Source organism: Lemur catta, chromosome 11, assembly GCF_020740605.2.
Source record: "Lemur catta isolate mLemCat1 chromosome 11, mLemCat1.pri, whole genome shotgun sequence".
Lineage (NCBI taxonomy): Eukaryota > Metazoa > Chordata > Mammalia > Primates > Lemuridae > Lemur > Lemur catta.
Window position 1 is genome coordinate 58,241,255 of NC_059138.1, and position 15,224 is coordinate 58,256,478.

At 41.7% G+C, this 15,224-nt stretch overlaps 1 protein-coding gene and 1 long non-coding RNA gene across 17 annotated transcripts in view; one reads left to right on the top strand and one right to left on the bottom strand.

Annotated features, from left to right (window-relative positions):
- Window positions 1-12,037, bottom strand: part of ICA1 (islet cell autoantigen 1) — a 142,067-nt gene extending 130,030 nt beyond the window's left edge. For 5 of the 16 annotated variants that reach the window (XM_045564880.1, XM_045564876.1, XM_045564874.1 and 2 more), the window contains exon 1: window positions 11,437-11,619. The gene's annotated coding sequence lies outside the window, so the exon portion shown is untranslated. Of the gene's footprint in view, window positions 1-11,436; window positions 11,621-11,787 lie in introns of those variants that run through there. The other 11 variants (XM_045564873.1, XM_045564870.1, XM_045564877.1 and 8 more) reach the window with 5 other exon arrangements.
- LOC123647433 overlaps window positions 11,790-15,224 on the top strand; it is a 46,227-nt gene continuing 42,792 nt past the window's right edge. The window contains exons 1-3 of the long non-coding RNA XR_006738230.1: window positions 11,790-11,977; window positions 12,324-12,395; window positions 13,650-13,794. This is a non-coding gene — a long non-coding RNA (uncharacterized LOC123647433). The remainder of the gene's footprint in view (window positions 11,978-12,323; window positions 12,396-13,649; window positions 13,795-15,224) is intronic.

Here is a 15,224-nt window from a genome sequence, read left to right on the forward strand (position 1 = left end):
AATGCCTCCAGGCATAATTAACTGTATTAATTATTATTTTAAAAATCTTGATTCATCAAATCGTGTTCTCAATTAGTTGAGAAAGAGAGATTCCCGCTGAGGGTGGGAAGTTGAATTACCCTTCCATTGTTTCAAAAGCTAAACATTAATTAAAGTATTATGATTTTGACTAGTTTGTATGGGTGTTTTTCCTATCTCTAAGGTACCACACAGCTTCTCCTTTCAGATTTTGACACGGTTATGATTACTTGAGCATTCCACATAACATTAAATGAACTCTATTTCTAGTTTTGTGTCTCCTGCAAATGATTTTTGACATTTCATAAATTCACAAGTAAATGAGAAACGAGATTACGCTTTAATTTTGTGAGTCAGCAAACCTTACAAAAGGAAACAGAATTCTGACCTTATTCAAGGCAGCCAAAAGATGGATGAGTTTTTATTTAAACCCTACTGATGCAAGTCACTGTTACAATTTGCATTTTCTGTTAACAAAGTGGGGAGTCTTAGGATATTTCCAAACGATTATTTTATTTACATTTCAAAAGAACTCAGGTGTTAAATATAGGCAGTAATTATGATTAATAATTCCCTAAAACTATTAACACCACCTTCCTAAAGTAAACATTTTTAATGCTTTCTAATATGCTCCTCAATATAAATAAGAGCTGGTAAATTCATGACCATGCCACAAACTTGGCCAAGTCACTTCACCTCTCTGGCTTCACTTAGCTCATCTGCAAAGTAGTAGACTAGCCTAGCTGACATCTAGGATGCCCTCAGTCACAAAAACTATAAAATTAATTGTAATTATTTTCAGAGACATTTATATCTGACAGAAAGTTTAGAGATAATAAACACAACATATTCCTTTTTAAAGATGAGGAAATTGGGGTTCTAAAAAATGGAGGTGACTTGTCCAAAGTTAGGTTAAAGGTCAAAATCACAAGGAGAAATGCTGGGAATGAAACATTAATCAGCCACTTAACAAGCCTCTTCATCTATTCCAAGAGATGTTTCTCAAAGGAAAATATCAAATATAACAGAAACTTAAAAAAAAAGGCCAAGGTATTCTCTAAAATGCTATCACTTCAACATAAATATTATTTTAAAACATTATATCCCCACAAAAAACACTAAAGACAAATTACAAAACTCAAACCGTTCACAAGGGGTGTGGTCTAGGTCTTACTTCTCCTTCTCTTGCTTACAGCCCTCCTTTCAAAGGATGGCCGATGGTGAATTTTGAGCTACACCCCAAAATCATGGCAGCAATAACAAAGAGGCTGGCATCTGCAAACAACAAACTGAAAAGAAATCTACAAGAGCTAATATATAATGGATTAGAAGAATAGAAACATAAAAAGAACAAATAGGTTGCCTCTGCTAAAGAAAAAATTAATTTAAAAAATTATTGTACAAATTATATTCACCTTTGATTTTTTTTTTTTTTTCTTTTGAGACAGAGTCTCACTCTTTTGCCCTGGCTAGAGTGCTGTGGCGTCAGCCTAGCTCACAGCAACCTTAAACTCCTGTGCTCAAGCAATCCTTCTGCCTCAGCCTCCCGAGTAGCTGGGACTACAGGTATGCGCCACCATGCCTGGCTAATTTTTTCTACATATTTTAGTTGCCCAGCTAATTTCTTTCTATTTTTAGTAGAGACGGGGTCTCACTCTTGATCAGGCTGGTCTTGAACTCCTGAGCTCAAACGATCCACCCACCTCGGCCTCCCAGAGTGCTAGGATTACAGGCGTGAGCCACCGCACCCGGCTCACCTTTGATTTTTATTTAGGTTGGTTTATATAACCTTCAAATGCCAATTCATATCTAACATACAGATTTTAATCTGTAGTTATGATGTCCTTTTTTCTAAAAGTTTAACCTTAAATGGCAAAGAATGAAGGAACACCCTAATCAGACAAAGGTCTCAATCAACCTCTGTAAGAAAATACTACACCCTTCAATGTCAGCACAGAACATTAAATGATAGAACAAAATGTTACCTTTAAAATATATTTTAACCGGGATCCAATTATAAAACTTGGAAGGCTCTTGTAAATGTTTCTTTAAAGGGATGACACCAACTTTAAAGTTGTTTTATGGAAGAATAAGCTGAGATAAATTAACTGTATCACCTAAGACTATGCTTTCCAATATAGCAGCTGTCAATATAGCCACATGTAACATGAGCACCTGAAATATGGCTAGTCTGAATTCAGATGTACTCTAAATGTAAAATTCACACTGGATTTTGAAGACTTAGTACCAAAAGAAAAAAAAGAATTAAAACGTCACATTAATAAATCTACATTTTATATTTATTTAAATTATTTGTATTCCCATTGATATATTTGCATATACTTAAATCTTATATAACTACATTTATATATTATATATTTATACATATATTATATTTTATATTTAATTATTTTTTATGTTTATTTATATGTTTCCTTTTATATTTTGTGTTGAAATAATATTTTGGATATATTGAGCTAAATAAAATCAAGTTAATTTCACCTGTTTCTTTTTAGTTTTTTAAACTAAAATTATTTTACCACTATTAGAATGTTTTAAATTACATATGTGCCTGTTTTGTTGGCCAGCATTGGTCTAAGGCATTAACCAAAATAGCAAAGAGCTAAAAATGAATTCCATAACTTAGGCCACCAATACTCTGTATTAGATATAAATATTTTTAAACAGTTCTTTCTACTCAGAATGTCTGATAGTTATTCTGTGAGAGATGTCATTACAAAAGTAAAATCATATATATACTTTTTAAATGCCCTAAAAATGATTATACTCTACAGTTTCATATAAGTTGTTTTTAAAAGGTCCAAATCTATGTGCAAAATGTACTATTTGCTTTAAATCAGATTTGTATGAATGATAAGTGAAATGGATGGGTTACTATAAGACCATCAGAAGTGAAAATACAGGACTTCCTCTCCCTCTGTATATAATATATATAAATATGTACCCACACATATAAAATATATACATATATTTATAAAGGAAACATACAACATACTATTGATCCTTGAATTACATGGAAAAATAAATTGGTAAAATCATACCTAATGGGTACAACGTACACTATCTGGGTGACAGGCACACTTATAACTTTGACTCAAGCAGTACATAAGCAATCCATGTAACCAAAACATTTATACCCCCGTAATATTCTGAAATTAAGAAAAAAAAAGAATGAACCACATGGGTCCACTTACACACAGATTTTATTCAACCACAGAACTGAAAATACAGCATTCATGGGATGCAAAACCTACAGAGGGACGACTTTTTCTATATATACATGGGTCCTGCAGGGCGGACTGCAGGACTTCAGTGTGAAGGGGTTTTGGTATCCGAGGGTGGTCCTGGAACTAATCCCCCTCGTATGCCAAGGGACAATTGTAATTCATATATAAATTGAAAGGTACAAATGATTAATAACAAGTGTGAAGGAGGAACAAGGCTATGAATGTGGGGACCATAATTATATAAAATTGCACATAAGCATATTGTCAGCAATCACAGGATAATTAGGGAAACACTAATGTTTACAAAGTTCTCTTCCTTTAAGGTTAAATTCATAATTTGGAGCCTCCTAAAGAGATGATCTAGCAATTTGTTATGACTCCATAGGATCTCCTAGCTGACAGCTAGTGAGAATTTACAGATCGTTTTAGTCTACTCTCCTCCTTTCACTGATGAGGGAATTGAGGCCCAGGACTGAAGAAAATTTCCCAAGGCACAAAGTCAGCCTCGTTTCATTAGTCTTAAATTACTGAAACATACAGACACCAATATGTGGTTTATAAAATGTCTCTGCTGTGCACAGGCCCTGTAAAAAAAACTACCACAGCTCCCTTCTCTGGAAATGGCACACATTCGGGGACTTTGCTTGGTTAAGTTGCAGCAGGTAAATCATGTTTGAGTTTCAGGTGGATTATGAGCAAGGAATGTAGGCAGTCCAGACAGGGGAGGGAGGAGCAAAAAAGGGACCTTAAAATTCAGCAGCAAAGGGGAGCAGACAGAAGGATAAAGCTCCCTATGTTCCTATGCTCCCCAAAACAGCCATGCTTGCCTCTACTCGGCCATCTAACTGGTGTTATTTGAGAACAAATAAAAGATTCCTTTTCCACATTCTCTCTACTTTCTCAGGGAATAAGTTTATGGGAGGAAAGTGCAGCAAAAGCCCAGAGCTCATAAGGCACAAGACTGGTTGTTTCCATGGGGGTCAGGAAAGACAGGGCCATTGGGCATATAGCTGGTAGAGCAGGCCCAGGTAGAAGCACCAGGAAGGCGCTGAGCTCCAAGTCAGGAGTGCAGAGAAGAGAGAAGCAGGAAGCAGAAAGCGGGGAGTGGTTTGGCATCAACACAACATGCACATACTTCACAATGACGCCAGTGCTGCATATGGCAACACCAAGGAGACAGTATTAGGTACAAGGACACTCAACCCTTCGCCTGCAGGGAGTAGCAGGTGGAAGAAAACACTTTAGGATGATGCTAGGCAGTCTCCCTCCTCATGTACTCTGGGGAGCCATGGCCTTGGCATCACATTGGGTACCTTCTCACACAGCTTCCACTCTGCGTGCACCCCTGCTCACTTATTTGGAACTACCCAGCACCATGACCATAACCCCTGCTTTCCCTTCCTTCTCTGTAGGAAGGACAGTCCCACACTCATGCCCCTCCCCACCTTACTCTATCTATTATACCTTCTCTTTCAAGTTAATCAACCTCCCTTGCTTTCTGTCTTCAGCCCATGTGCTTCAACCTCTTTCTCCCTCTGGTTACCATCCTCTTCCTTCTCCTCACAGTCTGAGTTCTTCTAAGCCCACACTGTCTGCCTCCTTTCTCCACCATACAGAGAAACTCTTTCACTGTGGATTGAACTCAAGGCCTCGTCTCACTTGACCTTCAACTATGCTCCCTTTTGTTTTGCTTGAAATGCTTTCCTTTTCTTAGGAAACATTCTCTACACTTCTGTATCTTTTCAATTTTCTTTGTTAGCTTTTCTTCCTCTGTGCCCATATCTCAAATATCAGTGATCTATAAGGTTCCAACCTTGGCTGTCTTCTATTACACTTTACTTGCTCTCCTTAGGTGATTTCATACACTTGGCTTCAACAACCAGCTATGTGCCAACGACTTGTGAAATCAGACACTCTCCAGAACCCCAGATCCACATTTCCATCTCCTGAGTTTACCTGGATGTCCCATAGGCACTTTAAATTCAATACATCTCAAACTAAACTTCTCTCTCTCCATCTCTACTCCCAAGTCGTTCCTCTTCCTGGGGTCCCTTGTTAATTTCCAGCACTAAATCCACTGAGTGGCCTAAGTTGTAAATGACTTCTCTCTCATCTTTTTCAACCAGTATCCAAGTTCTTTCAATTCTACCTCTGAAAATGTGGTTAAATTAATTCATCATCTCCTTTTTATTGTCACAGATAGGACTTAGGCCTTAGGATACAATACTATCCCTGTATCTGCCTATTCCAACCTTTTATACCGTGGTCTGAACTATTACTTATAAAATGCAAATCTAATCATTCCTCTCTCCTACTTAAAATGTTTTCATTGCTTTCTCTTGCCACTAGAGAAATCCCAAACTTCTTAGCAGAAAACACAAGCCCCTTTATATCCTAGCTCCCTTCCCCCAAAATTTTATTGTATCTCACATAGAACTGTTACTTCTGGTCAATTCAGAATGCTAGAGCTTCCCTAATATACTATGCCATTTCAACACTTGGAGATGATTCTTTCCACTTGGAATGTCTTCCTCTCCTTTGTCCAAATGACCAAATTACAACTTACATCAAGACTGTCCTCACATGCCACGTTCTCAGTGAAGCCTTCCCAATCCAACACCTGCCCTCTGCCCCCTCCCCCAGGGAATTGCCACCCCTGTTCCGCTGAAGAACTGACCGCCCCATGCTGGGTGGTGTCACTGCATTCCCACTGTGCTTCTGCAAGGAGCTAATTACATCTGTATCTCCTGCAGCAGACTGTAGGTTCTTCGAGGGCAGGGACCCTTAAGTTAATCTTTGCCTCCTTAGTACAACACAGCACCTGAAGCACAGTAGGCATTTAGTGAAGTATGTGCTAGACATGGGCAATAATTATGTGCTAACACTTACTGAGCACTCTGCATATGTGAAGCACTTAACATCATCATCTCATTTCCATACAATACAATGTGGAAGGGATATCACTCCCATTTTGTAAGTGAGAAACAAAGCTTAGAAAGGTGAAGTGATTTGCCCAAAGTTAATAAGTAGTAAACTCAGTCAAGTCTGCTTTTGACTCCTAAGTTCCTATTTTTAACCACTCTGCTCTACTTCTGTATGAAAGGAGGTTGGCTAATGGGCTACATTTCTAAGAAAACAATCGCTCCCAATCACAGGCTCAGCTGCTATCTATGTGAGTTCCAAATCCATTGTCACCATGGTACTACTGGGCACAACAAAATCTGCAAATGCTGATCGACTCCTGCTGGCTGTCAGGGTTCCTATGAATAAGGAAAGGGCGCATCATTTGTCAAAATTAGCTCTTTGGTCTCTGATTCCTACCAGGGAAACATCGCAGAGATGGCTGGATTTCCCCTAAGTACTATTAGGTTTCCGAAACTGGTGTCTACGTTCCTAACTCTGAAAACAGAGAAGTGGGAGTGAGTGATCATAAGGACGGCAAGTAATGGGATGGATTTTTAATGTGTGTGCTCTTGGAAAGTAGCTGCAATACTTTAGTCACTTCTTGTACAAATACTCTCACCACCCAGAAGTAGAGGACCTTTCTAGTCTCCAATCTAGACTCTTAGGGTTAACAATGACTGTTGCCTATATGTGCAGTGGACCATCTCCGAACACATGTACCTTGTGCTTCCCGCTCCACAGTGCTGTTCTACATTGTCTTTTCCAGTCACCCTCTTTAATTCCATGTATGTTCTGCTAAGTGTATTCTAAAATTGACCCCTGCATCATTCTCTAATTTTAATGACTTTTAATATTAGTCCCCTACTTTCTATTAATAACCTCTACCACCTCCACAACTATGTTGCACATAACTGAAATTAGTCCTATGCTGACACTGATTGATGCACTTAATGCTGCCAACTCACAGATGAGCAAACTTGCCCAAGACCACTCAGTTTATAAGAGACACACATGCACATCGGGCTCCAACATAAGGACTGTTTACCAGGATTCTCTCCCTTATCTCTGAACCTCTGTACGCACAGATGCTCTGTTGGGAACTCTTTCCCTCCTCCCAAACCTTATTCACCTGCTGAATTCCTATTGGTCCTTTAAGACTCACCTCAAGGGCAACCTCCTTCACGAACCCTCTCAGGTTGTCTCTGCCCTCTGTCCTGTCTGGATGGGATGCATCAGCCCTGGGTTTCATCACGCCCCTGTGCCTCTCTCTATCCCCTCCCAGCTTTTGCTGAAAGGCTCCTCTGTCTCCCTTACCAGCTACACGCTCCTCCAGAGCACGGTAGCTCTGGGTCTTGCCTTGGGATTCCCAGTGTTTAGCAAAGTGCATGGGACATGGTACATACACAACAGATGCTTACTGAATACTAAGTCACCCCCTTTCTCTGATTTGGGCAAAGGCCTGATGAATGATGTCATCTGACTCAGCAAGAGAGACTGGTGATTCTCAGAAGTGACACAGGTGTCATTTTCCCAACTTGTCATGAGCTCATTCTCTCTCATTAGGTTTACATTGGGACAAGCAGTCACCACTGATTGGGGAACTGCCACTTTTCAGATACTGAGATGTACACTTTATCCATATCACTGCCTATACTCACAACACTGCCAGGTTGACATCATCCTCGTTTTATGATAAAGCCTAAAATCAGTTATCTTAAGTAAATGGCCTAGAATTAGGTAGAAGGAAGGCTTTGTTTTAAAAGCCTGCATAAAAGGCCCTCTCATGTATAGTCATCCCTGTCCTGTAGAGATTCATTAGTATTTGTAAAAATTACTTATAGACCTCCCCCCAAGAGCCCCAAAACAAAAACTATATTAATTTAATGCTAGAGTAGCAAAAGTGTGGTCAATTAGGATTTATTGAGAATTCAAGGCAGTTCTACCAAATGCATTATTCAGGGCAAATCATGCCTATAGGCCTTATCAGACAGACGGGGATTATAATACCTATTACCTCAAAAGGGGTCGAATATCAAATAAGGTCATGGTTGCCACAGTGTTTTGTTAACAAAGAGGACAGAGGCTCATTTTAGAGTCCTGTTCTGGAGAGTTTGATGCAGTGTTTCTCAAATAGCAGTAGAAGACCCTGGGCATCAGAGCTACTTAAGGTAACAGCAGATGGGGAAGCCAGGCTGGGAATCCACATTTAACAAGCCCCCAAATGATTCTCTGGGACACTAAAGTTTGAGAAATACCAGGTTACATCAATGCTTCTCAAATTTTAATGTACACATGGGGATCTTGTTAAAATGTAGATTTGAATTTGGTGGGTCTGGAGTAAGAAGAAGGGCAGGCAGGCTGAGGGTCTGCATTTCTAACAAGCTCCCAGGGGAAGCCAATGCTGCTAGTCTGTGGACCACATTTGAGTGGCAGGGGCGTGGAAGATCTATCCCCACTGGAATAAATTAGCTTTGCTTTGTTCCTGGACTACAGATTGTATCCCCCAACTTCAGAGAGTATTTTCTATAAAGCCCAGGGTCTCAGTATTGGTACAAAACTAAACTACTCAAAATCAAATTGGAACACATTTCCTATCACAGGTAAAGCAGTAGCACCCTTTTCCAATGCAGATACCATATATTGAGCATGTGAAAGAATAATTTATCATGACTATTTGAGTCCTATTTACTGTGAAAAGCATTTTATATAATCTCTAATCCCCACCACAACCCTAAAAGATCGATCTTCCTGTGCTACAGATGAGGAAGTAGTGATTTAGAGAGCCTAATGGCATGGCTAGTTAGGTGGTACAGCAGAAGTTCCAGTCCTGCTCTATCCACATCCAAAGCCTCTTTGTCCTCTGTACTCCTTCCCAGTGCTAGATGTGATTGTGGTATAAAACTTTACCAGATTGAGAGTCGAGGAAAAAAATGGAGAAGAAATGCTTTTCCACTATCAGTTTTTGAGTTTCAGGTTTTGCTGAGGCAGAGTCTAGATGGTGGGGATAAGGTTCAGTAGTGATCTATGTCGGCCTCATGGACAAAAATAAGCAGATAGCATCTTTATCCATGGTTCCCATCAATTCGATAATGCAGATGGAATAAAAAGGACACTAGTGACCAGAACGCTGATCATAAACACTGCTACATACCCTCAGGCCTCTAGCTGTTAGCTCAACTAATAAAGAAGAAACATTCTTCCTGCTCCTTGTGGCCTATCCACTTCCTCACCCTCTCCTGCACGAGGTTCTTGTAACCTTAAAGTTCCCACCAAACACAGGTTTACCCTCCTGTCATATCACAGTTGCCATACCTCTCTACCTCTGATAACACTGCCCACACCTGAAAAAATGCACTGTTTAGTCAAATACCTTGAAAATGAAGCAATTTTGAAGGTTTTCTTTTGAATAACAACATTTTCTGTACTTTTCCTAAGGTCGATATGGAGGGATATGCACCACCATAAGGATGCTTAGAAAAAGCACTCAGTTAGTTACTCAAGTGTACCAAATGTGGGTAAAACAACTATAAAAGAAACCACCCAGTGTCTTTAGCATTCAGTGATCCATGGGTGGAGGATCTAGGGTCAGTTTTTAGTGGTCTCCCCACTATTACAAGTAGCCCTCTGTAGCTTAACTGTTATGTTTCCCAAAGATTAATCTTTAATAACAACACAACTATTCACCTACGTAATGTAAGAAGAAACAATTAGAGAGCAACATCTGCAATTAAAATTATATACGCAGTATTAGCCCAAAACCAGACAGCAATATTTGAGCTATAAAGAATTATAAACCAATTTTGTCCTTATAGTGTTCTCTCCAAAGATGTTTCAAAAATAAAGACTGAAACCTAAAAAGAAATACTTGGTTTGAAAACTTACTTAAAACCAGTGTGTGTGTGTGTGTGCGTGCGTGTGTGTGTGTGTGTGTGTGTGTGTGTGTGTGTGTGTGTGTGTGTTAACAGAAAGTAAGAGACTGAGTCTGGAGCACTGATTTCAAACTAGTTAAGCATTTCCCATTTCACTTCCCAACCCCAGGAACAGTTCAGATCTCAAATCTAAGCCAGAGGGCCACAGAAACCAACTTGAGGTTTTTCTGGAGAGATTTTACTGAAATATACGGACACAAACATGTTTGCAATGAGTCATAATTTGTAGGACCTTAATGGCCAATGAATGCCTTATGTGCCTTTCTTTCTGCATTCAGTGTCATTCTCAAACCAGCTGGTGATATATTTTCCAGGCCTTGATAATTTTTATACTGTTACCAGATCTCGGTTACTAAGGCTGCCACCCAGGTCCATGGAGGAAACCTTATTTTTTTATGCTATCTAAAAGAAGAGAACATGATTCTCTCCAACTCTCCCCAACCAGTTAGTTAATGGCTTTCGCCAGCGTACGGGCGCGATACTTTTCAGACCTCCAAAATAAGGTGAGGGGCTCTGGGGCACTCCAAGTCAAAAGGCAGTGGGAAAGGTTAACGGAGAGCCGCTTTGGGGAAAAGGCAGGCATAACGACAGGATACGTTCGTTTCTAGAGGAAGCAGGAGCTGCAATAGCCCCAGGGCAGGAAAGGCGGAGTCAGCAGCACCCAAAGGAAACCGGCGCGCTGGGGACTGCAAGAACCTGGCCTGCCTGGGGACTCTCGCGCCTGTCTAGTCCGAGACTGGTGAAGCACCTCTTCCGCAGGGCACCAAGCTCAGGCCTCCTGGCACTAGTGTTTATAAAAAGCTACCCATCTGCTCTCCGCCGCCACTGCCAAAACCCGGCAATGGGGCGGAGGGAAAAAGCAAACACCAGGCGCCGCGGCAGGTGAACTTGTCAACAAGTCAGCCCTGGACGCAAGTCCCTGCCTAGCAGGGACCTCGGGGTCCTGGGGCCGGAGCCGCTGGGAAGGCGACGCACGGCGTGCGGGGATGGGGAGGGCCGGCGGGGGCGCCAGCGATGCCCGGGCCGCGGCGAGAGATGGGCCGGAGCGCGCCGCGCTTCCCTCCCGCTCCCCCGGGGCGGACGCTCGCTCTCCAGGCGCGCGCATCCTGCAGACCTTCCCGGGCCGGAGGGGGAGGCGGGGGAGGGGAAGGGGCCGAGGCGTCTCCCTCACGGAGGTCAGGGACCCGAGGGGGCGACCCGCCTGTCACCCGCCACCCGCGGAGGGCAGAGGACGCCGCCCCTGACTGGCGCCCGGACCTCCCCGGCTGCCGGGCGTCTCCCGCTGCTGCCTGCAGCCCGCCCGGCGCGCCCCCGCCCCGGCCCCGGAGGGCAGGTACCTCGGAGCCCGGGCCCCTGGGAGCCTCCCGGCGGCGGTCGGAGCGTCCCTCCAGCTCCCTCGTCCGACGTCAGCGTCAGCAGCAGGCGAGGGAAGGGGGCGGGGGGAGCGCAGGAACCGGCCCTTCCTGCGGCGGCCGCCGCCGGCCGGAATAGCAGCCGGCGGAGCCCCCGAGCGCCGCAGCGCAGCGCAGCGGCCAGGGGGAGCCGGCGCCCTCGCCTCGGGGCCAGCGCCCGCCGCCCCGGGCCGCCGCCTCCCTTCCCCACGCCTCCCCTCCCGGAGACGCCGCCTCCCGGACGCCCCTTCCCAGAAAGACCCCGGGACAGGGCGAGGGAGGTGGCCAGGGCCTCACCTTGTCTGGGGCGGGGCGGGGATGGGGGGAGTGAGTCTCTGGCTCTCTCTGCTCCCTGGGGTCTTGCCTCGACCCCCATCTCCTGAGGTATCCCCCGCTCGCGTCTGCCGCCCGGAGTGACCCCGCCCCTGCTCTCCCGCAGGTGTTCCACGTGGCCACAGCATTCGCGTCACAATGACCTGGCACACAGGTGGGAGCCACAGCGAACGCCCCAGGGTTCCCCCAGTGCTGTGTGTAGGGCGTGCAGTTTGCCTCCACGTTAGATGTCTGGGGCCTTAGGGTATAGGGGACTTCATGACCTAAATGCCCAGTTAAGTTACACGGGCCTGTACCTGGAAATCAAGTTTGGACTTAAGAAAAATGGCCGTGTTTAAGAAACAGCTGTGTGTGTGTGGGTATGTGTGTATACACATAGATATTTTATATATGTATATATATAATATATTTCTTTTTTCATATCCATCTAATTCTATATATTTATGTTTAAATTATTGACATTTATAGCAGTTTCATCTTCTCTTATATTTTGTCACCAGGAAAGAACCAAACTCTTGTTTATGGATTACCCTGCAATGTACAGATCACATGAAGAAAAAGTGTTGGAATAGGTGATTCCTTATACTATCTGTGCTGAAATGAAATCCCAATGTGCAATGACTACATTCCTGGTTAGTCCTGTAATATAGTCACTGGTTGAAACAACTAGGTGAAATGAAAGTTACTGAGTACTGATGCAAACAAATCTGAAATCCACAGCAACTACCGTGAATGGGGTTGCTTGCTATGTGCCAGGCATATACTGTATGCTTTACATTTAATCCTGACAGCAACACAGTACTCTAGGTAAAATCGTTGTCCCTATTTTAGAGATGAAGACACTGCCCAGAGTGCCAGAAAGAGATTATTGAATGGGGGTTTGAATCTGAACCAAGAGATTTAGATTAACCTGAAGATAACGTATCTTGTCAGGATAGATAGAGAAAAAGTATAGAAAATGTTGACATTTTAATAGAAAGGTAATAAGATGGCACAGCCCCAGAAATTTATATAACTTATAAAGTTACTCTTTGGGATTCTGTATGTCGTAGATTTGAGCCTGTTCCAGTATAACACAAACTATGGAGCTGAGTAAACATCAGGTCCTTGATAAATGTTTATTAATAAACAAATAGTGAATGGATCTGGTCTACAACATAGGAAATTATTGCAAAGCTAAGATTCAGGAGAAACTTTGGGAGAGTAAAGCATTGCTCCTATTTATTTGGCTTTTATAAGACACCTTCAAACTAACCTGGTAACAACACAAGACAAATGATTTTGCTGTTTGTAAGTAGGAAAATAGGCAGGGGGGAGTCTTTAAAATGAGAAACACAGGCTTCCTCGCAAAAGAAGATGATTAAGATATTTTGTTTTAAGATATACATTTGATTCCAAGAACTGTTAACTTACGGGTAAAAATCTATTATCAGGAGTCCAAAAGAGAAAGGGATTGTTATTTTTTAACAGAATGAAATAAATCATAAGTACTCAGTAAATGTTGGCTGAACAGCTTCAGTTAATTGAAGCATTCAGAAAGGAACAGATCACACAAAAAAAGTTTTTCCTGACTCTCTAATCTTCTCCTTTCCACCAGTAGTGATTTACTAGTTACATGAAAACATATAAAAAAACCCCATTCATCAAAGCCTGGTGTTGGGACAGATGTTTACATTTGTTACAAGAGAGCTAATAGAAAGGCAGGTTGCTTGTATGTTCAGAGTGTCCCCTCAAAATGCAGATGATTAGAACAAAAGCATGGGGGGAAGAAAAGGAGAAAGCTGATATGTAACTAATTACTCAGGTTTCCTTTTACTTTTCCAAAGGCTAATGTGGAAATCACGGTCGTGAATGTAACAACGTGTCACAGAGGCTAAGTGGCTTCAAAGGCAATGTCTAAAAGTGAACAAATATGTGAGACAAGCATTATCTAGTCAGCATGGCACTGAAATTCCCTGGGCTCCCAGAGAGGTAAGAGAAAACTTTAAGTGACTTCTCATCAGTCTTATTCTTGTCCTAATACTTAGAATAATATTCAGGAAGGAAAAATAAATTCCTGCTCATTCTGCATCACCACAATGAGTGCTTTTCTTTACCATTTTTAAAAATTGCTCCAACTATAACACTTGATTTGTTTCAAGATATCAAGCTGTTTCCATCTTGCAGAGCACCCACAAGGTGCTAGTGAGAACCTGAAACAGTTTCTAAGAAGAATGGCTATTGAAAGAGGGAATCTGAAATTAGGAAGTAATAAAGTGCATTTTCCAGAGTACAACAGGATGACAAAGAAACATTTCCGTAGAAAAAATCCTTATATATTCAATTCAATAAATTTTTTTAAGAACTTCCCAGAGTGAAGATGTGCTAATAGGACCACATGACTTAAGATTTGTGTGAAGCTGCTGTTAACAGAGACCAGAAATAACAGTGGATTAAATGAGACAGGGATTTATTTTCTCTCACTTAGGAGAAATTGGAAGGTAGGTAGTCTAGGGCTGGTATGATCTCCACTACGTCATCAGGATGTTGCCCTCCTTTTGTTCTATTCTACCATCCTTAGCAAAGCAATATTGCTTAAAGGCAAGTCCAGGAGAGGATGTGGAGAAATTAGAACTCTCATGCATCACTGATGGCAATGTAAAATGGTGTAGCCACTTTGTGAAACAGTCTGGCAGTTCCCCAATTAAACATAGTTACCATATGACCGAAGAATTCTATTTGTAGGTATATACATAAGAGAAATGAAAACCTAAGTCTATATAAAAACTTGTATGAGTGTCTATGGCAACATTACTCAAAATCATCAAAAGGTCAAAATAACCCAACTGTCTAGCAGTGGACAAATGAATAAATAAAATGTAGTATATTCATACAGTAGAATATTATGAAGCGATGCAAAGGAATTAAATACTGATACATGCTACAACTTAGATGAACCTTGAAAACATTATGCTGGATGAAAGAAGCTAGTCACAAAAGTCCATATATTATTCCATTCATATGAAAATCCAGAATATGGAAATCTATAGAGACAGAAAATAGATTAGTGGTCAGTTAAGGCTGGAGGAAGTATGAGAGAATAGGAAATGAGAGCTAAAGGGGGGTTTCTTTCTGAGGTGTTGAAAATGTTCTGAAATTGACAACAGTGATACACTTATCTGTGAATATATTAAAAACCATGAATTGTGCATTTTATAATTCATTGTGAATTATAATATATGGTATATGAATTATATCTCAGTAAAAATAGTTACAGGATAAGAACAATACAACAAATCCCAAAATATGTGAATTATTCTCAGATTTCTGGGTGTTGTACAAATTCTACTAGAACTGAAAAGCTATGAGGGAAAAGGACAGAAGAACCTGTTATCTCAGGTCCATCCACTGCATACCTTATT